Here is a 21,261-nt window from a genome sequence, read left to right as displayed (position 1 = left end):
GGGAGTGACGGTTGAATGATGACAGTTACCCAAGACCACCCTCAACACATTTTTTCCCCCAGCAGGCATTGGGGGCTCTACCCAGAATTCCAATGGGCAGCGGGGACTGCGGGAACTGTGGGATAGCTGCCCACAGTGCACCGCTTCCAATGTCGACGCTTGCCCCGTTAGTGTGGACTCACAAAGTCGAATTAGTGTCCTTAGTGTGGATACACAAATTCGACTTTGTAAGGTCGATTCCACAAATTTGAGTTAAGTTGAATCCAACTACTCTTGTAGTGTAGACATACCCTGAGTGTAGCATTGGGAGCAGCGTCTGATGTTTTATTGTCTAGCCGGCTTGCTTCCTAGAACGAACGCTCCTTGAGTGGGTGATCCACAGGGAGTAGCTCAAACTTCCAAAGTGCCTGGCCAGGGGCAGGACATTAGCACAGCAAGGGAGGGGTGTGTCAGTGCCATCACAAAGGCCTTTTGCAGGACCTCAGATTATTGGTCAAAGGTTGTGGGGAGGTGGTGACCTCACAGAGATGCTGACATCAGCCAGGCAGGACAGGGGCGAGGGGCCAGGGAAACCTCAGAGACCCCTGTGGCTTTGCTTCAGCAAGTCTCCTTCTTGAGGTCTCTCTTTGAGGACAGTGAGAGAGTATTCGGGTTCACGTACGTGAGCGCCAGGAGGAACCTCTTTTGAGTTTTCTCCTTCCCTTTTAGTCATTTTACTAGAAAACAGCCATCCCTGTTTAGAAGGTAAGAGCCTCCTCGAGGAAAGGGGTATCATGGGGGCGTCACAGTTTGGACTCCATGGACCCCCCAATGTAAGGACGTTCCTGCCACCCTGCTCTGTGTTCGCAGTGTGGGAGGGAGCAGCATTCCACGGCACTGATTTGCTCCTGGCTGCCGGAGCAGAGCAGCAGGCTCAGCTGTCAGAACTTCCCGGAGTTCTTGAGTAATCTGCATTGAGCTGTATGCTCATTGCTCATAATCACTTGAAGCCTATCTTTGTGTAGTTAATAAATGTGTGTTATATTTCCCCCTAAAACCTTGTGTTTTGCTAGATGTGCTTGGGGAACCTGCTCAGGACCAGAGACTGGTGCATGGTCCTCTCCACTTGGAGAAAGGGGCAGACTGGGGGTATAAACTGATACCGTCAGGCTTTTCGCCAGGGCAAGACGCTGCAGCGCCAGGGACCTAGGCTGGGGATCTGGGGAGAAGCTTCATAGTACCTGCAGCTGGGTGTGTCCCTGCCTGTGTAAAGGTTTGTGTGAGTGCAGGGCCGGGAGCGATCTGCATCTTCTCCCAGCAGCAGTGTGAGAGGCAGCCCAGGCTGGGGAGACAGAGGGCTCAGCGGTATCCCAGCTCCAGGTTGCACCCTGGGGGCCCCCCTCATTCTAACAAATAAATTAGTGCATCTCTCCCCAAACTAGTTCTACAAGCACGAAGAACACCATGGAGACCAGGCCTTTAAACGTTAGGAACCATCAGATTTAAGGTGGCATATACAAACTTTGTGCAGTGCTGCTGTGTGTGTATGTTATGATATAGACTCACAAGTATGGCCCTGGGGTCAATTCCCTGCCCCGCACAGCATCAATTTCCTCCAGACTACCAAGGGAAGTGGTGCTTTCTCCATCCCTTCATGAGGTGCCTTTCTGGAGTCTGCTTTGGTCCAAAACTTGCTACTGCGCCATACAGGAGGCCTGTGATGTGCAAAGGGGTCAGATGAGATGATCTGACTGTCTCGTCTGGCCTTAGTCTCCAAATCTCTGCAAAACTGAGTGTGGCACTTTGAGAGCCTCTGAGGTTGCCATGTGTTGCCTGCTTGATCTCCAGCACTGACCCTGAGTGCGTGGGGGTGACACAGGGGGAGCAGCTCAAACATGCAAAGGGGCTGGCCAGGGGCTGGACATTAGCCTTGCAGGGCAGGGGTGAGTGTGGCAGTGACATCACAAGGGCCTTTTGCAGCACCTCAGCTGATTGGTCAAAGGAGGTTGGGAGGCGGTGATCTCACAGAGAGTCCATGACAACGGCCAGGTAGGACAGGCTGCAGGGCTGGGACGATGTCAGAGACCCCCGTGGCTTTGCTGCAGAGAGTCTCCTTCTTTAGGTCTCTCCCTGAGGACTGAGAGAGAATTCTGGGTCATGTCTGTGAGCACGAGGAGGAGACTCGTTGGAGTTTTCCCCGTTCCCACTGCTAATTTAGTGAGAAGACAGACATCCCTGTGGAGAAGGTAAGAGCCCCAGAGAGGTTTGGTACCTAGCCAGCCTGACCCACCTGGTGCTGGCCAAATTCAAGGCATGGAAAACACTAGGTTAAGGTGGGAGAATTGTTTTTACCACCTAGGCCTTTGTTCATTAGAGTCAGGGGGACATTGGGGTTCATCATTTTTGGTTTCTCTTTTTCCTACTTCCCTCCCTCCACTGGCAAGGAGGGGGCTGCTCTTTAGCCCTCATGGAGGGAGGCCATCCCAAAGAGATGGGACAGGAAGACTGCTCTGAGAGCGATCCTCACTGGTGACTTGAGCCATCCCTGGGCCATCTGGGGAACCCTCAGCCTCTGCCAGAGTCTCAATGCTGATTGACGGAGCAGGGGATCTAGTGAAGGGAGGAGACTCAGGACTTTGTTATTCTCTTTTAAGGCCCAGCAAATAAGCCAGAACCAATCATCTGCTTGGTGAATTGTTCTCCTGCCTTCTCGACATTGACTGTCTCTGAGCCGTTCCTGGTTCTGCTGCTTCTACAACACTTGCTGAATAATCACTCTGAATGGCGGTTGGTCTGTAGCTCATTCGAGGTCACCTTGTTCTGATCATTCAGTGTGTGAAACTCCAGACTGATGGTTAATTTGAAAGTCAGGACACCTGAGATGTAAGACAAGGCCCTTTGCCTTTCTCAACCTTCGTTTCTCCCTCTCTCGGTTGGGGATAACAAGCCTCTCACACCTGCCTCCTGGTGGGGGGAGGCTGCGGAGCTGTGGGGACCCATATGAGAAGGTCACTAGTAGCAATGCAGCACAGGAGGTGTCCTATCGGGTTGAGTCATTGCAGATTATGATGTAGTTCAGCAGACCCCTGTTTTCCCAATATTGCATTATGCAGCTTTCCATGTTAACCGAACCACCAGTGCACGCAGGTGCAGGAGTTGGCGAGTTCTGCGGGGGATTAGAAAAATTAGACAGGAGCACACAATACGGAATGAATACTGAATGGCTTCCCCTCTGGACCCTGCAGAAGAGGCTCTGTTGACTCCATCAGGGAGTCTGCCACAGCTCAGATTTCCTTAGCAGTTTTGTTGCATCAGCTACTCGTTGGCACAATCCTGCTTACCCTTGATCATCACAAACTTCCAGACAGGGCTTTCTTACATATGGAGTCCAATAAAATTACCATATGCTCCAGTGGTGAACATGATCTTCTCAGGCTATTTCCTTCAGCAAATCCTAGCATGATTCCTGTCAGCCACGGAAGCACCCTTCAGCAAACAAAAATGAGGCAATGATAGCATGTCCCCCACTTCTTTTCCTTTTCCTAGTCCACTGTACACATAGAAAGAATGTTCCTCCTCCTCCACCAGCAGCTTTAATATAAAATCATTTTATTACACTTCACTTTGAATTGCTTTTAGGTTTATTTTTATTTCCTTAGCAAAAGTAAAAAATTAACCAGAATTAACCTCTCACATAAACCTAGGGCAGTCATCCCAAGCCTATTCCCCATACTTATTGCTGGGTTCAGCCTAGCAGGCTCACTAGTGAAATAGAACTCCCTCACTGTCTCCAACTTAGTCTCTTGGGGAAACTTATGTAGTTCCAGATCTTGTGGATCTGGGCCTGGAGAAAGTGCTCTGTGGCTCATGAGGCTACAGAATGGTTGATGCCAAGATCAGATGAATGGTTCGCTGGAAGGAGCTGGTTGTCATAATGTCTAGAGGCCTTCTCAGGCACAGATGGCTCTATTGAATGATGATTTACAATTTTACCTTGAGCTTATCACAGAGATTCTGAATGTAACATGGCTCATCTGTGTGTTTCCCAACTCTGAGACTTCCAGGAAACTGCAGTGCAGTTAATAGGCCCTGTTGGGAGAGAAAGGGCCTGTCCTTTTCATCTCCTTCTCTTGCCTGCTCTGCTCATCTTCTTCAGAATGCAGAAGTCCGGCATTGTGGCCTGATTCCTAATCTCCTCTCCCAGGAGGGAGTCCAGTCTACAATCAAACTCTGCAGCAAGTCACTGGGAGCAGAATGCTAACCATTCTCTTTGTCAGCTGATTAACGTCTGACAAATTTCCAAAAGCTGTGAAGCACCCAATAGAGGTAGCTTCCTTGCAGCATCACAGTATGGTCTCAGAGTTTGGTGGCACAGACACATTGTCAAGGCAGTGGATGGGCTAGGAGTGGGAACAGGGAGGACAAGAGCAGGACATTCATTTAAAGCTAACAATCCATCCAGGGCCAGATGAACAAAATTTCCCATATCGCCTAAGCAGCAAGGAGGTTTGCGGGAAGCTCCCACTGATTCACTCTTCAAACCTTAATAGTCTCTGCACTTAAAATTCACTTAAAAATCCCTGGCCACCATCCCAGGGCACCCATTCACTACAATGAACATTAAGAGCTTGTAAGGTAACTCCCTCCTCTTCATGTGCCAGTATATTTATGCCTGTATCTGTAATTTTCACTCCATGCATATGAAGAAGTGGGCTTTTTAATCCGCGAAAGTTTAAGCCCAAATTAATCTGTTAGTCTTTAAGGTGCCACCAGACTCCTTGTTGTTTCTGATAACTGAGAGCTAAAGAATATGTTCAGCACAGTTACTACCGGAAGTTGCTCAACGTTACTGTTCCTGGAACCATTGTTGGCTGCAGAGCAGGGCCGCCCAGAGGATTCCGGGGGCCTGGGGTCTTCGGCGGCGGGGGGCCCCACTTCGGTGGTAATTTGGCGGCGGGGGCCCTTCCGTTCCGGGACCCACTGTGCCCCGAAGACCCGCGGCGGGGGGCCCCCTGCCACCGAAGCGGGACCCGCCTCTGAAGTGCAGCAGGTGTACCGACACATTGCAAAACCCTCGCGTTTTGCTACTAGTTGCAGTTTCTGCCACACAACGTAACCGTCTGGGCTCCTGCTCAGGACTTGCTGCCGCCTGGTCCATGGGGTTGCGAATCAGGAGGGACAGGGTTTGTGGTCGAAAACACTCACATTCTGCTTCCTCCTGGCTAATGTGCCAAATTGACCTATTGCAGGGGTCTGGGGGGTTCTGCGTTGTCATTTAATTTTAAATGAAGCTTCTTAAGCATTTTAAAAACCTTATTTTCTTTATATACAACAATAGTTTAGTTATAGCCATAAAAAGAGACCTTCTAAAAATATTAAAATGTATTACTGGCATGCGAAACCTTAAATCAGAGAGACTAAATGAAGACTCGGCACAGCTCTTCTGAAAGGTTGCCGAACCCTGATCTTTTGGATGCTTGAGGCACGCTCTTTCACTTTTTTGGGCTGTTGCTGGGTGATGGTTGGTGCCAATGGGCTGTCACTGCCTGGAGGTGGTGCTGCTGTTGCCCAGGGCTGGGTGGGGAGCTGGGCTCTGGGGAGTGCCCGGCTCACAGGGGCTGGGCTCAGGACTGTGAGGAGATGGGGTCGGAGGTTGTCTGGCTCAGAGGGGCTCGCCTCAGAGCTGGGGGTCTGCGGTGGGGGGATGGGGTCGGAGGGTGCCCACCTCAGAGCAGCTGGGCTCAGAGCTGGGGGTCAGGGCAGTGGGGGATGGGGTCGGGGGTGTCCGGATCAGAGGGGCTGGGCTCAGAGCTAGGGGTCAGGGCTGTGGGGGGAATGGGGTCAGGGAGGTGTCCGGATCAGAGGGGCTGGGCTCGGAGCTGGGGGTCAGGGCTGTGGGGGAAATCGGGTGAGGGGGGTGTCTGGATCAGAAGGGCTGGGCTCGGAGCTGGGGGTCAGGGCTGTGGGGGGAATGGGGTGAGGGGGGTGTCCGGATCAGAGGGGCTGGGCTCGGAGCTGGGGGTCAGGGCTGTGGGGGAAATGGGGTGAGGGGGGTGTCTGGATCAGAGGGGCTGGGCTCGGAGCTGGGGGTCAGGGCGGTGGGGGACCTGGGGTCAGGGGGGTGCCCAGCTCAGAGGGGCTGGGCTCAGAGCTGGGGGTCAGGGCTGGGCTAGGGGTCGGGGGGTGCCTGACAAACACCTCCCTGAGACCCCCCCAATCCAACCCCCCTTCCCTCCCCTGACCGCCCCCTCCCTGCCCCCTGAGTGTCCCTGGGACTCCCTGCCCCTTAGCCACCCCCCCTCCCCGGCTGCTCACCCGCGGCTCACAGCGCGGCAGCCGCATGGCTCGGGACAGGGCTGAGCTCTTCCCGGCTCAGAGCCGCGTGGGGAGGGGGCGGGGCCGCCAGCTCCAGGCTGAGCTCAGCGGCCTCCACTCGGCCCGGAGCTTGTAGCCCCGCCCCCTGAGCACGCGGCTCTGAGCGGGGCGGGGCGGGGCTCAGCCCCCCCAGCCAAGCTACTGCTGCGCTGTTTAGGACCCGGGGAACAAGCGGAGGAGGAGCGGCCCGTCTTCTGCAGCCAGGCGGGGCCGCGCTACCGGTAAGGGGCCATCCCTCTCCCCCAAGCGGAGCCGGGAGCGCGGCCCTGCCCGGCTGCAGGGGACGGGCCGCTCCTCGGCTTGCAGCGGCAGGATGAGCTGGGGCCCCAGCCTCAGCCTTTTGCCGCCCCCTATATTTTGCCGCCCTAGGCAGCAGCTTGTTTTGCTGGTGCCTAGAGCCGCCCCTGGATAGCATAACTCTAGATTTATACAGTTACTCTATCGAGCAAGCTAGCTAGCTATCGGAGCAAACCAGGCACCTGAATACATACAACATCGTTAAATATCAGTAAAGATGCTCAGCAGACACCTACAATGACGGTATAATTTTTCTCAGCAGAGAAAGCGAGGCTTTCAGAGTAAACAGGTGTGTTAATGTTTTGCATGGATAGCAACACATCAAAGGAAAGATCTTTAACAAATTGTTTCAATTGAGTTTACATAGGTGATAAAGATTGGAAACACACATGCAAGTCTACATGCAAAGTAAACACATAACGATAGGTTCCAAAGTTTAGCCTCCTCTCTTGAAGGACAGACAGAAAATCCATTAATGTTCTTCGCCCCTTTCTCTTCAGCAGCACTCCACTTCCCCTTGCACCTCCAGAATAAAGGTAGAAACTGTTGGGAAGGAAGGAAGCAAAACTTTCTTTCCCCTTAATTGTTCAGCGCTGTTCCAACATTTTCAAGGGTGACGAGACATTACTGTACCTGTCGCCTATGGTGACGTCTCACTAATGTGGGACAGCCCAAGAAGAGGTTCTCTGAGACATTTTTGGTGGAGATGCCCGAAATAGATGTGGCTCTGAACAGAAACATCTAAAAGGGTTTTGTCACCAAAATAGAGTATGGCTGACAAAGCAGCCGGGAAGAGTTCAGCGACTGCCTCAGGACAATAGTTCATGTGTGGCAGTGAATATTTCTATGTGTTGCAATAGTAGTATTAATAGCCTCTACTGTTACTTCGTAAAGAATTATAACGCATCCCCTCTTTTCTATGTTCTGCACCCCGCGGATCCACCGACGGAGCGGGATCCTAGCTCCTCTGCCCGGTGCACGACCGGCCCTAGCCACCCGCCCCCCGGGCCGGTGATTTGGTGGCATTTTAATAGTCCATTCTTCATAGCGCTCTTGAAAAATAAACTACTTCACCGGAGCTTTTTCAAAAGCCTCAAAACTCGAGGCAACAGCACCCTCTGCTGGTTCCTAGGAAAAACTCTCTCTGTCACGCCATAAGCCTGGCTAGAGCAGGGCTCGGCACCCTTTCAGAAGTGGTGTGCTCAGTCTTCATTTAGTCACTCTAATTTGAGGTTTCGCCTGCCAGAAATACAAATCAACGATTTCAAGAGGTCTCTTTCGTGATGTTTAAAATGTGTAACTAAACTATTGTTGTATGTATAGTAAATAAGGTTTCTAAAATGTTTAAGATGCTTGACATAAATTGAAATAAAAAAAAGAGAACAACCCCACGCCAGGGATTGGTGGCGCGGGAAAGGGCAGCGTGAGTGCCACTGAAAATCAGTTCATGTGCAGCCTTCGGCATACCTAGCTCAGGCTAATTGTACTTCATACATCTCCTGATTTTCTGATAGCATTACTTAAGAGTTATACGGTTACTCTAGCAATCTAGCTAGCTAGCTATCGATACAGACAGGCACCTGAATACATAAGCCATCATTAACTATCAAAAAAATACTCATTAACCTAAACTCCAAAAAGAGAAATGAACACGTAAGGGAGCCAAACAGTTTCCCCCTACCATGCAGTCCTTCATCATTTAAAGCAATTTATGTGACTGACACAACATCCTTCTGTTCTCCAATGGAGATAAGCTATGGGAGAGAGAGTATTGATTTTAAATAGAGATTTCAAACACTCATGCAAATAAAGATTTCAAAGCCTCATGCAATTCTACATGCAAAGTAAATACATAAGGAGAAGTTCCAAAGTTTAGCCTCCTCTCTTGAAGGCTGTACGGAAAAATCTTTTAATTTTCTTCTCCTCTGCGACATGTATTGAGGAGATGCACGAAATAGATGCGGTTCTGAAGAGAGAGACAACTAAAAGGGATTTGTCACCAAAATAGAGTATGACTGAGAAAGCAGCCGGGGAGAGTTCAGAGAACTCCTGAGGACAGTGAGTGGCAGTGAATATTTCAATGCGTTGCTTTAGTAGTGTTTATAGCCTGCACCGTTACTTCGGACAGAATTACAATGGATCAACTCTTTTGTAAAGTCTTTTCTATGTTCTGGACCACGCGGACCTGCCGATGGCGAGAAGCCGCGGGCTTGCGGCGTTTCAGCTGCGGCCTTGCGGCGCTCCGGGCCGCGGCCACGCTCCCCCAGCTGGCGCGCGACCGGCCCAGCGTTCCCCTCCCCGGGCCGGTACTTTCCTCCCATTTTCTAGTCCATTTTCATGGTTTTCGGCCACTCTAGAGACAGAGATTAGCCAACTACCTAAAGTTTAAGGTGTCCAGATGAGGGATCTATCTATCTATCTAATCATGAACACTAATAAGCAGCATTATTTTTCTTGTTTAAGCATTTCTAACGGAACTTCCCCTGTTTCACTGACGAGTATCAGAGGGGTAGCCGCGTTAGTCTGGATATGTAAAAGCAGCAGAGAGTCTTGTGGCACCTTATAGACATGCGCTTTCGTTGGTGAATACCCACTTCGTCGGATACATGTTTCACTGACAACATTTCTCAAGGTTTACACAGGTTACACCATCTCTCGGTCTATAGCTATATCCATCTAACTAATCTACCTATCGTCGATGGATCCATCGATCTAACTAATCACGAACACTGAGAAGAAGATTAAATTTTTCTTCTTTAAGCAGTTCCATTGTAACTGCCCCTGTTTTCCTGATAGCATAACTCTAGATTTATACAGTTACTCTATCGAGGAAGCTAGCTAGCTATCGGAGCAAACCTGGCACCTGAATACATACAACATCGTTAAATATCAGTAAAGATGCTCAGCAGATACCTACACTGACTGTATAATTTTTCTCAGCAGAGAAAGCGAGGCTTTCAGGGTGAACAGGTGTGTTAATGTTTTGCATGGATAGCAACACATCAAAGGAAAGATCTTTAACAAATTGTTTTAATTGAGTTTACATAGGTGATGAAGATTTCAAACAAACATGCAAGTCTACATGCAAAGTAAACACATATGTTCCAAAGTTTAGCCTCCTCTCTTGAAGGACAGACAGGAAATCCATTAATGTTCTTCTCCCCTTTTTCTTAAGCAACACTCCACTTCCCTTTGCACCTCCAGAGTTCAGGTAGAAACTGTTGGGAAGGAAGGAAGTAAAACTTTCCTTCCCCTTAATTCTTCAGGGTTGTTCCAACATGGTCAAGGGTGACGAAACATTACTGTACCTGTCGCCTATGGTGAGGTCTCACTAATGTGGGACAGCCCGAGAAGAGGGTCTCTGAGACATTTTTGGTGGAGATGCCCGAAATAGATGTGTCTCTATGGAGAGACAACTAAAAGGGTTTTGTCACCAAAATAGAGAATGGCTGACAAAGCAGCCGGGAAGAGTTCAGCGACTGCCTGAGGACAATAGTTCATGTGTGGCAGTGAATATTTCAATGAGTTGCTATAGTAGTATTTATATCCTGCACTGTTATTTCATAAAGAATTATAACGCATCACATCTTGTGTATGTTCGGCACCCAGCGGATTCACCGACGGAGCGGGATCCGCGCTCCTCTGCCCGGCGCACGACCGGCCCTAGGCACCCGCTCCCCGGGCCGGTGATTTGGTGGCCTTTTTCTAGTCCATTTTTCATAGCGCTCTTGAAAAATAAACTACTTCACACAGCTTTTTCAAATGCCTCAAAACTCGAGGCAACAGCACGCTCTGCTGGTTCCTAGGAAAAACTCTCTCTGTCTCGCAATAAGCCTGGCTAGAGCAGGGCTCGACATCCTTTCAGAAGTGGTGTGCTTAGAAAGCGTTGTTGAGCAGTGCTTTGCACTGAACGTCTAGTTTTTAGGAATTTTCACAAACGGAGCTCTTCCAAATAGCCAGCAGTGGAACCTAATAGCATTTTTAGCGTGTTTCCAGGAGGAATTCATGCCTACGAGTGATTTCGAATGAATTGCTCAGGTATAGCTGTTTTCACAGCGTAGCTGGGTCAAGTTGCTAGCTGTGCATCCGAATAGCAGTTTTAGGATGGGAATAGGAGGAATTCGTGCTTCCCAATAATCCGCAGTGAATTTCTCATGTTTCGCTGTTTTCACAACGTATATCTGCCAAATTCTCAGCAGTGTATCAGGAATTGCAGAAGGAGGACGAGTCCATTAGACTTTCCTCGCTCGCAGAGATAAGGGTCATGTTTTGCTATTTTCACGGAAGGAGCTCTAACAAAGGGCTTAACAGTGCAACCGAATGCTATTTTGTGGCTATTTCAAAGAGAAATTCGTACCTATCAGTGAGCTGCAATGACTGGCTCATGTTTAGCAATGTTCACGAAACGAATCTCTACCAAATGTCCAGCAGGGGATGCTATTGGCTTGTGAAAGACGATTCTCAGATAAATCGGTGCCTAACAATGATCCTGAACGAATTTCTCATATTTTCCATTTTCACACACGCAGATTAGTCTTCTGGCCAGCAATGCAACCGAATAGCATTTGTAAAATGGTTCCAGGAGAAAGTGTTTGCCTAGCAGTGCTTTGCACTGAACGTCTCCTTTTTAGCAATGTTCACGAAAGGAACTCTGCCAAATAGCCACCAGTGCTTTTCGAATAGCAATTGGAGGTTGGGTCAAGGAGAAAGTCGTGTCTAGCACTGATGGGGGCTTAATAGTTCTTCATTAGCTCTTTTTCAAGTGCCTAGCTTACATTTTGACTGAATACCTGATGTTTAGCTATTTTCACAAACGGATTACTGCCAAATGGGCAGGATTGTAATCGAATAGCATTTTCAGGGTGGTTCAAGGAGTAATTCGTGCCTACGAGTGATTTGGAATGAATTGCTCATGTGTAGCTCTTTTCTCAGCGTATCTCGGTCATGTTGTTGCTGTGCATCCGAATAGTAAGTTTTGGATGGGAACAGGAGGAATACTTGCTTTCCAATGGTGTGGAATTCTTTCTCGTGTTTAGCTGCTTTGAAACCTTCGTTGAAATCGTACCTCTGTCAAATTGACAGCAGTGCCTCTGAATAGCATTTGTAAGATGGGTCGAGGAGAAATTCATGACTTATCAATAATCCGCAATGAATTTCTCACAGTTCGCTGTTTTCCCAAACGGATCTCTGCCAAATTGCCAGCAGTGCATCGGAATAGCATTTGTAGGATGGGTCTAGGAGAAAGTGTTGCCTAGCAGTGGTTTGCACTGAACGTCTCCTTTTTAGGAATTTTCACAAACGGAGCTCTTCCAAATAGCCAGCAGTGGAACCGAATAGCATTTTTAGGGTGGTTCCAGTAGGAATTCATGCATACGAGTGATTTCGAATGAATTGCTCAGTTATAGCTGTTTTCACAGCGTAGCTCGGTCAAGTTGCTATCTGTGCATCCGAATAGCAAGTTTAGGATGGGAACAGGAGGAATACTTGCTTTCCAATGGTTGTGGAATTCTTTCTCATGTTTAGCTGCTTTGAAACCTTCGTACTAATCGTACATCTGTCAAATTGACAGCAGTGCATCTGAATAGCATTTCTAAGATGGGTTGTAGGAGAAAGTGTTGCCTAGCAGTGCTTTGCAATGAACGTCTCCTTTTTAGCAATTTTCACGGAAGGAAACTCTGCCAAATAGCCACCAGTGCTTTCGAATAGCAATTGGAGGTCAGGTCAAGGAGAAAGTCGTGTCTAGCACTGATGTGGGCTTAATAATTCTTCATTAGCTCTTTTCAAGTGCCTAGCTTACATTTTGACTGAATACCTGATGTTTAGCTATTTTCACAAAAGGATCTCTGCCAAATGGCCAGGAGTGTAATCGAATAGCATATTTAGGGTGGTTCCAGGAGAAATTCGTGCCTACGAGTGATTTGGAATGAATTGCTCAGGAGTAGCTGTTTTCGCATCGTATCTCGGTCATGTTGTTTCTGTGCATACGAATAGCAAGTTTAGGATGGGAACAGGAGGAATTCTTGCTTAACAATGATGTGGAATCCATTTTCATGTTTAGCTGCTAAAGTTTAAGTTTGTCCAGAGTTATGCGCTTTCGTTGGTGAATCCCACTTCGTCGGATACATGTTTCACTGACAACATTTCTCAAGGTTTATACAGGTTACACCAGCTCTCGCTCTATATCTACATCCATCTAACTAATCTATCTATCGTCGATGGATCCACTGCTGAGAATTTGCAGTTATACGTTGTGAAAACGTAGAATTTGGCAGTTATACGTTGTGAAAACAGCGAAACATGAGAAATTCACTGCGGATTATTGGGAAGCACGAATTCCTCCTGCCCCCATCCTAAAATTGATCTCAAGCTGCACTGCTGTCAATATGACAGAGGTACGATTTCAACGAAGGTTTCAAAGCAGCTAAACATGAAAAAGGATGCCACATCATTGGTAAGCAAGAATTCTCCCTGTTCCCATCCTAAACTTGCTATTCGTATGCACAGAAACAACACGACCGAGATACGCTGTGAAAAAAGCTATACCTGAGCAATTCATTCGAAATCACTCGTAGGCATGAATTCCTCCTGGAAACACGCTAAAAATGCTATTAGGTTCCACTGCTGGCTACTTGGAAGAGTTCCGTTTGTGAAAATTCCTAAAAAGGAGACGTTCAGTGCAAAGCACTGCTAGACCACGCTTTCTAAGCACACCACTTCTGAAAGGATGCCGAGCCCTGCTCTAGCCAGGCTTATTGCGAGACAGAGAGAGTTTTTCCTAGGAACCAGCAGAGCGTTGCTGTTGCCTCGAGTTTTGAGGCATTTGAAAAAGCTGTGGTGAAGTAGTTTATTTTTCAAGAGCGCTATGAAAAATGGACTAGAAAAAGGCCACCAAATCACCGGCCCGGGGAGCGGGTGCCTAGGGCCGGTCGTGCGCCGGGCAGAGGAGCGTGGATCCCGCTCCGTCGGTGAATCCGCGGGGTGCCGAACATACTCAAGATGTGATGCGTTATAATTCTTTACGAAGTAGTGCAGGCTATAAATACTACTATAGCAACGCATTGAAATATTCACTGCCACACATGGACTATTGTCCTCAGGCAGTCGCTGAACTCTTCCCGGCTGCTTTGTCAGCCATTCTCTATTTTGGTGACAAAACCCTTTTAGTTGTCTCTCCATAGAGACACATCTATTTCGGGCATCTCCACCAAAAATGTCTCAGAGACCCTCTTCTCGGGCTGTCCCACATTAGTGAGACCTCACCATAGGCGACAGGTACAGTAATGTTTCGTCACCCTTGACCATGTTGGAACAACCCTGAAGAATTAAGGGGAAGGAAAGTTTTACTTCCTTCCTTCCCAACAGTTTCTACCTGAACTCTGGAGGTGCAAAGGGAAGTGGAGTGTTGCTTAAGAAAAAGGGGAGAAGAACATTAATGGATTTTCTGTCTGTCCTTCAAGAGAGGAGGCTTAAACTTTGGAACATATCTGTTTACTTTGCATGTAGACTTGCATGTGTGTTTCCAATCTTTATCACCTATGTAAACTCAATTAAAACAATTTGTTAAAGATCTTTCCTTTGATGTGTTGCTATCCATGCAAAACATTAACACACGTGTTCACTCTGAAAGCCTCGCTTTTTCTGCTGAGAAAAATTATACCGTCATTGTAGGTGTCTGCTGAGCATCTTTACTGATATTTAACGATGTTGTATGTATTAAGGTGCCTGGTTTGCTCCGATAGCTAGCTAGCTTCCTCGATAGAGTAACTGTATAAATCTAGAGTTATGCTATCAGGAAAACAGGGGCAGTTACAACGGAACTGCTTAAAGAAGAAAAATTTAAGCTTCTTCTCAGTGTTCGTGATTAGTTAGATCGATGGATCCATCGGAGATAGATAGATTAGTTAGATGGATGTAGCTATAGACCGAGAGATGGTGTAACCTGTATAAACGTTGAGAAATGTTGTCAGTGAAACATGTATCCGACGAAGTGGGTATTCACCAACGAAAGCGCATAAGTCTATAAGGTGCCACAAGACTCTCTGCTGCTTTTACAGATCCAGACTAACGCGGCTACCCCTCTGATACTTGTCAGTGAAACAGGGGAAGTTCCGTTAGAAATGCTTAAAAAAGAAAAATAATGCTGCTTATTAGTGTTCATGATTAGATAGATAGATCCCTCATATGGACACCTTAAACTTTAGGTAGTTGGCTAATCTCTGTCTCTAGAGTGGCCGAAAACCATGAAAATGGACTAGAAAATGGGAGGAAATTACCGGCCCGGGCAGGGGAACGCTGGGCCGGTCGCGCGCCAGCCGGGGGGAGCGTGGCCGCGGCCCGGAGCACCGCAAGGCCGCAGCTGAAACGCCGCAAGCCCGCGGCTTCTCGCCATCGGCAGGTCCGCGTGGTCCAGAACATCGAAAAGACTTTACAAAAGAGTTGATCCATTGTAATTCTGTCCGAAGTAACGGTGCAGGCTATAAACACTACTACAGCAACGCATTGAAATATTCACTGCCACACCCTCCTCAGGCGTTCTCTGAACTCTCCCCGGCTGCTTTCTCAGCCATACTCTATTTTGGTGACAAATCCCTTTTAGTTGTCTCCCTTCAGAACCCATATATTTCGTGCAATTCCTCAATACATGTCGCAGAGGAGAAGAAAATTAAAAGATTTTTCCGTACAGCCTTCAAGAGAGGAGGCTAAACTTTGGAACTTCTCCTTATGTATTTACTTTGCATGTAGAATTGCATAGGGCTTTGAAATCTTTATTTGCATGAGTGTTTGAAATCTCTATTTAAAATCAATACTCTCTCTCCCATAGCTTATCTCCATTGGAGAACAGAAGGATGTTGTGTCAGTCACATAAATTGCTTTAAATGATGAAGGACTGCATGGTAGGGGGAAACTGTTTGGCTCCCTTACGTGTTCATTTCTCTTTTTGGAGTTTAGGTTAATGAGTATTTTTTTGAAAGTTAATGATGGCTTATGTATTCAGGTGCCTGTCTGTATCGATAGCTAGCTAGCTAGATTGCTAGATAGAGTAACCGTATAACTCTTGAGTAATGCTATCAGGAAAACAGAGGCTGTATGAAGTACAGTTAGCCTGGGCTAGGTATGCCGAAGGCTGCACATGAACTGATTTTCAGTGGCACTCACGCTGCCTTTTCCGCCCCAGCAATCCGGGGCGGGGGGGGAGTGGATCTCCCTTTTGATTTCAATTTATGTGACGCATCTTAAACATTTTAAAAACCTTATTTACTATACATACAACAATAGTTTAGTTATACGTTTTAGACATCACGAAAGAGACCTCCTGAAATCGTTGATTTGTATTTCCGGCAGGCGACACCTCAAATTAGAGTGACTAACTGAAGACTGAGCACACCACTTCTGAAAGAGTGCCGAGCCCTGCTCTAGCCAGGCTTATTGCGAGACAGAGAGAGTTTTTCCTAGGAACCAGCAGAGGGTGCTGTTGCCACGAGTTTTGAGGCTTTTGAAAAAAGCTCCGGTGAAGTAGTTTATTTTTCAAGAGCGCTATGAAAAATGGACTAGAAAAATGCCACCAAATCACCCGCCCGGGGAGCGGGTGCCTAGGGCCGGTCGTGCGCCGGGCAGAGGAGCGTGGACGCCGCTCCGTCGGTCGATCCGCGGGGTGCAGAACATAGAAAAGAGGTGATGCGTTATAATTCTTAACGAAGTAACAGTACAGGCTATAAATACTACTATAGCAACGCATTGAAATAGCCACTGCCACACATGGACTATTGTCCTGAGGCAGTCGCTGAACTCTTCCCGGCTGCTTTGTCAGCCATACTCTATTTTGGTGACAAACCCTTTTAGATGTTTCTGTTCAGAGCCACATCGATTTCGGGCATCTCCTCAAAAAATGTCTCAGAGACCCTCTTCTCGGGCTGTCCCACATTAGTGACACCTCACCATAGGCGACAGGTACAGTAATGTCTCGTCACCCTTGAAAATGTTGGAACAGCGCTGAACAATTAAGGGGAAGGAAAGTTTTGCTTCCTTCCTTCCCAAACAGTTTCTACCTGTACTCTGGAGGTGTAAGGGGAAGTGGAGAGCTGCTGAAGAGAAAGGGGCGAAGAACATTAATGGATTTTTCTGTCTGTCCTTCAAGAGAGGAGGCTAAACTTTGGAACCTATCGTTATGTGTTTACTTTGCATGTAGACTTGCATGTGTGTTTCCAATCTTTATCACCTATGTAAACTCAATTGAAACAATTTGTTAAAGATCTTTCCTTTGATGTTTGCTATCCATGCAAAACATTAACACACCTGTTCACTCTGAAAGCCTCGCTTTCTCTGCTGAGAAAAATTATACCGTCATTTGGTAGGTGTCTGCTGAGCATCTTTACTGATATTTAACGATGTTGTATGTATTCAGGTGCCTGGTCTTGCTCCAATAGCTAGCTAGCTTGCTCGATAGAGTAACTGTAAAAATCTAGAGTTATGCTATCAGGAAAACAGGGGCAGTTACAATGGAACTGCTTAAAGAAGAAAAATGTATGCATCTTATCAGTGTTCGTGAATTAGTTAGATCGATGGATCCATCGACGATAGATAGATTAGTTAGATGGATATAGCTATAGACCGAGAGATGGTGTAACCTGTGTAAAGCTTGAGAAATGTTTTCAGTGAAACATGCATCCGACGAAGTGGGTTTTCACCAACGAAAGCGCATAAGTCTATAAGGTGCCACAAGACTCTCTGCTGCTTTTACAGATCCAGACTAACGCGGCAACCCCTCTGATACTTGTCAGTGAAACAGGGGAAGTTCCGTTAGAAATGCTTAAACAAGAAAAATAATGCTGCTTATTAGTGTTCATGATTAGTAGCTAGCTAGCTAGCTAGATAGATAAATAGATAGATAGATAGATAGATCCCTCATCTGGAATCCTTAAACTTTAGGTAGTTGGCTAATCTCTGTCTCTAGAGTGGCCGAAAACCATGAAAATGGACTAGAAAAATGGGAGGAAATTACCGGCCCGGGGAGTGTGAACGCTGGGCCGGTCGCGCGCCAGCCGGGGGAGCGTGGCCGCGGCCCGGAGCGCCGCAAGACCGCAGCTGAAATGCCGCAAGCCGCGGCTTCTCGCCATCGGCAGGTCCGCGTGGTCCAGAACATAGAAAAGACTTTACAAAAGAGTTGATCCATTGTAATTCTATCCGAAGTAACAGTGCAGGCTATAAACACTACTACAGCAACGCATTGAAATATTCACTGCCACACCCTGTCCTGAGGCGCTCTCTGAACTCTCCCCGGCTGCTTTCTCAGCCATACTCTATTTTGGTGACAAATCCCTTTTACTTGTCTCTCTTCATAACCCCATCTATTTCGAGCATCTCCTCAATACATGTCGCAGAGGAGAAGAAAATTAAAAGATTTTTCCGTACAGCCTTCAAGAGAGGAGGCTAAACTTTGGAAACTCTCGTTATGTATTTACTTTGCATGTAGAATTGCATGAGTGTTTGAAATCTTTATTTGCATGAGTGTTTGAAATCTCTATTTAAATATCAATACTCTCTCTCCCATAGCTTATCTCCATTGGAGAACAGAAGGATGTTGCAAAGCTAAGGTTGTGTCAGTCACATAAATTGATTTAAATGATGAAGGGCTGCATGGTAGGGGGAAACTGGCTCCTTTATGTTTTCATTTCTCTTTTTGGAGTTTAGGTTAATGAGTATTTTTTTGATAGTTAATGATGGCTTATGTATTCAGGTGCCTGTCTGTATCGATAGCTAGCTAGCTAGATTGCTAGATAGAGTAACCGTATAACTCTTGAGTAATGCTGTCAGGAAAACAGGGGCTGTATGAATTACAATTAGCCGGGGGTAGGCAACCTATGGCACGTATGCCGAATGGCTACACATGAGCTGATTTTCAGTGGCACTCACGCTGCCCTTTCCGCGGCCACCAATCCCTGGCGTTGGGGTTGCTCTCCTTTTTTATTTCAATTTATGTCAAGCATCTTAAACATTTTAGAAACCTTCTTTACTATACATACAACAATAGTTTAGTTACACATTTTAAACATCACGAAAGAGACCTCTTGAAATCGTTGATTTGTATTTCCGGCAGGCGAAACCTCAAATTAGAGTGACTAAATGAAGACTGAGCACACCACTTCTGATAGGGTGCCGAGCCCTGCTCTAGCCAGGCTTAAGGCGTGACAGAGAGAGTTTTTCCTAGGAACCAGCAGAGGGTGCTGTTGCCTCGAGTTTTGTGGCTTTTGAAAAAGCTCGGTGAAGTAGTTTATTTTTCAAGAGCGCTATGGAAAAATGGACTAGAAAAAGGCCACCAAATCACCGGCCCGGGGAGCGGGTGCCTAGGGCCGGTCGTGCGCCGGGCAGAGGGAGCTTGGATCCCGCTCCGTCGGTGGATCCGCGGGGTGCAGAACATAGAAAAGAGGTGATGCGTTATAATTTTTTACGAAGTAACAGTAGAGGCTATTAATACTACTATTGCAACACATAGAAAATATTCACTGCCACACATGAACTATTGTCCTGAGGCAGTCGCTGAACTCTTCCCGGCTGCTTTGTCAGCCATACTCTATTTTGGTGACAAAACCCTTTTAGATGTTTTGTTCAGAGCCACATCTATTTCGGGCATCTCCACCAAAAATGTCTCATGAGAACCTCTTCTCGGGCTGTCCCACATTAGTGAGACGTCACCATAGGCGTCAGGTACAGTAATGTCTCGTCACCCTTGAAAATGTTGGAACAGCGCTGAACAATTAAGGGGAAAGAAAGTTTTGCTTCCTTCCTTCCCAACAGTTTCTACCTTTATTTCTGGAGGTGCAAGGGGAAGTGGAGTGCTGCTGAAGAGAAAGGGGCGAAGAACATTAATGGATTTTCTGTCTGTCCTTCAAAGAGAGGAGGCTAAACTTTGGAACCTATCGATATGTGTTTACTTTGCATGTAGACTTGCATGTTTGTTTCCAATCTTTATCACCTATGTAAACTCAATTGAAACAATTTGTTAAAGATCTTTCCTTTGATGTGTTGCTATCCATGCAAAACATTAACACACCTGTTTACTCTGAAAGCCTCGCTTTCTCTGCTGAGAAAAATTATACCGTCATTGTAGGTGTCTGCTGAGCATCTTTACTGATATTTAACGATGTTGTATGTATTCACGTGCCTGGTTTGCTCCGATAGCTAGCTAGCTTGCTCGATAGAGTAAACTGTATAAATCTAGAGTTATGCTATCCAGGGGCGGCTCTAGGCACCAGCAAAACAAGCTGCTGCCTAGGGCGGCAAAATATAGGGGGCGGCAAAAGGCTGAGGCTGGGGCCCCAGCTCATCCTGCAGCTGCAAGCCGAGGAGCGGCCCGTCCCCTGCAGCCGGGCAGGGCCGCGCTCCCGGCTTCCGCTTGGGGGAGAGGGATGGCCCCTTACCGGTAGCGCGGCCCCGCCTGGCTGCAGAAGACGGGCCGCTCCTCCTCCGCTTGTTCCCCGGGTCCTAAACAGCGCAGCAGTAGCTTGGCTGGGGGGGCTGAGCCCCGCCCTGCCCCGATCAGAGCCGCGTGGTCAGGGGGCGGGGCTACAAGCTCCGGGCCGAGTGGAGGCAGCTGAGCTCAGCCTGGAGCTGGCGGCCCCGCCCCCCCCCACGCGGCTCTGAGCCGGGAAGAGCTCAGCCCCGTCCGGAGCCAAGCGGCTGCCGCGCGGTGAGCCGCGGGTGAGCAGCCGGGGAGGGGGGGTGGCTAAGGGGCAGGGAGTCCCAGGGACACTCAGGGGGCAGGGAGGGGGCGGTCAGGGGCCAGGGAAGGGGGGTTGGATTGGGGGGGTCTCAGGGAGGTGTTTTGTCAGGCACCCCCGACCCCAGGCCCAGCCCTGACCCCCAGCTCCAAGCCCAGCCCCTCTGATGGGCACCCCCCTGACCCCATTTCCCCCCACAGCCCTGACCCCCAGCTCCGAGCCCAGCCCCTCTGATCCAGGACAACCCCCTCACCCCATTTCCCCACAGCCCTGGACCCCCAGCTCCGAGCCCAGCCCCTCTGATCCGGACACCCCCCTCACCCCATTCCCCCCACAGCCCTGACCCCAGGCTCCGAGCCCAGCCCTTCTGAATCGGACACCTCCCTGACCCCATTCCCCCCACAGCCCTGACCCCGAGCTCTGAGCCCCGCCCCTCTGATCCGGACACCCCGACCCCATCCCCCCAGGCCCTGAACCCCAGCTCTGAAGCCCAGCTGCTCTGAGGTGGGCAACCTACCGACCCATCCCCCACCCGGACCCCCAGCTCTGAGTGGAGCCCCTCTGAGCCCAGACAACCTCCGACCCCATCTCCTCACAGTCCTGAGCCCAGCCCCTGTGAGCCGGGCACCCCCCAGAGCCATCTCACCCAAGCCCTGGGCAACAGCAGCACCACCTCCCGGCGAGTGAAAGCCGATTGGCACCATCCATCACCCAGACAACAGCCAAAATAAGTGAGGAAAGTCGTGCCTCAAGCATCCAAAAGATCAGGGTTCGGCAACCTGTTCAGAAGAGCTGTGCCGAGTCTTCATTTAGTCTCTCTGATTTAAAGGTTCGCATGCCAGTAACTACATTTTAATATTTTTCGCAGGTCTCTTTTGTATGGCTATAATATATA

At 48.4% G+C, this 21,261-nt stretch overlaps 1 long non-coding RNA gene across 1 annotated transcript in view; it reads left to right on the top strand.

Annotated features, from left to right (window-relative positions):
• Positions 1–1,917: 1,917 nt before the first annotated feature.
• The window catches only part of LOC123355215, a 509,018-nt gene continuing 489,674 nt past the window's right edge, over positions 1,918–21,261 (top strand). The window contains exon 1 of the long non-coding RNA XR_006575015.1: positions 1,918–2,225. This is a non-coding gene — a long non-coding RNA (uncharacterized LOC123355215). The remainder of the gene's footprint in view (positions 2,226–21,261) is intronic.

This window comes from Mauremys mutica, chromosome 23 (genome assembly GCF_020497125.1).
Source record: "Mauremys mutica isolate MM-2020 ecotype Southern chromosome 23, ASM2049712v1, whole genome shotgun sequence".
Lineage (NCBI taxonomy): Eukaryota > Metazoa > Chordata > Testudines > Geoemydidae > Mauremys > Mauremys mutica.
This window is presented reverse-complemented; position numbering and strand designations above follow the sequence as displayed.